This window comes from Heterocephalus glaber, unplaced genomic scaffold (genome assembly GCF_053883595.1).
Source record: "Heterocephalus glaber isolate CG9 unplaced genomic scaffold, H.glaber_assembly_v1.0 deba00000281, whole genome shotgun sequence".
NCBI classification, from domain to species: Eukaryota; Metazoa; Chordata; class Mammalia; order Rodentia; family Bathyergidae; genus Heterocephalus; species Heterocephalus glaber.
This window is the reverse complement of record NW_028258139.1, coordinates 34357549-34360119: the sequence shown is the minus strand read 5'-3', so window position 1 is coordinate 34360119 and position 2571 is coordinate 34357549.

Genomic DNA, 2571 nt, shown 5'->3' with positions numbered 1-2571 from the left:
TCAAAAAATTAGGAAATTCATGTGCGATTACATAGCCATGTTGGCATTTCTTATGCCTAAGCCTTTTGCTGTTGTAGGTAAGAAACTCTTCCAAACATTGATGTCAGCAGTAAATTAATATTAGAGGCATCAGAGGTCTTATTCAACATTTTTGGAATATTGTCTGCTTCTAAATATAAGCAGAAGAGAGGATATGAATGAAATCATGAAAATTGTTCTACAAATGAATACTCTTCAAAGTATTAGACTTGCCAGATTTAGCAAGTTAAAATGCAGGTTTCTCAGTCAAATTTGAACTTCAAATAAACAATAACTTATTGACTTATATGTCATCTGTACACTAAAAAATCATCAGCTGTTTATATGAAAATTAGATTTAAGCAAGAACCCTTACTTTGGCAGTCCTAATTCAGGAGTAAAAACTATAATAGTCTTTACAAAAATCCACCACCATCCTTGAATGGATTGAAGTTTAAAAGCAGCCAAGATAGTCGTATTATTGAAGGTCCTCCAAATCAAACCCTACATACATACGAATTGATATATAGCCAGAGGTTTGTTACAATCAGCTTATCTGACTGTGGAGACTGAGAAATTCCACCATGTGTCATTTGTAAAACAAAGAGCTAGGAAAAGCTGGTAGCATAAGCTAGTCTGTATTAGGAGGTCTGAGCACCAGGAAGCCCTGTTTAGTGCAGTCCAAAAGGCCCAAGGCCCAAGAACCAGGAGCTCTGATGTCTGAGAACACAAGGATACCCAAACTGAAGAAGACAAAATGTTTCTTTCTGCCCCACTTACTCTACTGAGCTCTCAGTAGATTGGATGAGAGCTGCATATTTTGGAGCTGGTGATCTTTGCTTAATCTGACTCAAATGCTAATCTCTTCAAGAAACACACCCAAACATGGAGAATTAATGATTTATTGATGATTTTGGCAATACATAGCCCAGGAAAGTGGACACATAAATTAGCCATTATAGAAGTGTTGTAAGAATGTGTGAATTTCTTCCCAAATGTTCCATAAAGAGTTTCTGAACGCATCCCTGAATAAGTGCATTCCTAACAGGGTTTGTACCACCAGACAGACATGGCTAGGATTATATGCCAGAAATGAAATATGTTTATTTCAAGGTGATGGCTTTCAAAGCAACTAGCACAATTCATCATTTTAAAAAAGAGACAACTAAGTAGTGATTTGCTAATACTAACAATAAAAAATATGTGAGAATAATTGTGTAATAGTTATCACATGCTTTGAATTTCCACTGAGGTCAGAATACAAAATAAATGACTAAAGTTAGAGAATGGGGCATTTATTTTGTTTTGGACATAGTATTTGAGGAATTCCTGAGAGTAAAGTTTCTAAGCATTTGTGTGTGGTATCCTTGGATAAAAAAACACCACATTTAAATTAGGCCCTTTGAGAAGGTGGGACTAGGTTTAGCTATAGGTGGAGGCCCTGGGTCAGAGATGTAAAGTGAGGAAAGATTGTTTTGGAGTCCACAGATGTTGAGCAGTGGTAACCTTACCATAATCAAGTTCAGAGTACAATGGGGTTTGTAGACTCCTAGGTTAGGCATGAACACTGATGTGCCAAGTTGTTACCAGGATCATAATGAACTACCTGGGGGAAATGTTGCATTACCATGACCCAATCTAAGAGTCACAGAACACAAAACACACTTCCAAGTATAAAGATTGTAACTGTCTTTATCCAAGATTCCCAAATTTACAACACCACAAACTCCCCCTCTCCTTCCCTCAGGAGGCTGCTGACAGGTTTTGCAGGATGTTTTGGAACCTCTTTGTATCTGAATTCTGTATGAAGGTTAAATATGGCCTTTGCTTTGACTTCTGAAGAAGCCACCTGATAACAACCCCTGCCACAGGTCAAATCTGCTGAATACTGTCATCATTGCAATACTTCCTAAATTTCAGTATAGGATTTGAAGTATAAATAAGAGAGGATTATTCTTTAACGCATTAAAGTTATAAAATATGAGCAAACTATCCAGTCCAAAGAAGTATTTAATGTTCAAATATGAACTCTCATTCCTAGTAATATTCCTGAAAATTGCATGTTTTTTTTTTTCCTCTTTCTAAAAATGCACTTTTAGTTAGGGCAAGCTAGTTTTGACACATTCTCAAAGATTCATTGGTCAATATTCTTCAGTGACAGAAATAGGACATAGAACAAATGAATTTTGCTGGAAAATTCCAAAACAGACCTGCACAAAAATCCTGGATACCAGGCCGGGGATTTAGCTCAGCGGTTCTGCCACCTGCCTTGCAAGTGCAAGGTCCCGAGTTTAATCCCCAGTACCAAAAAAAAATAAAAAGAAAGAAAGAAAGAAATCCTGGAGACTTATAATATTAAGATCATTTCCTCCACAGCAGGCTTAGTACATTTGCTACTAGTAAAATTATGACTTTAATGATCCCTGGCAGAGATTAATGTAACAAATGGCATGAGAGCTGTTGCTTCTGGGAGTATGTATGGATATGGATGTATGTTTTTAAAAATTATTCCCTTAGCCTAATGTTTAATTTCCTAGATGCAAATGAAAAATA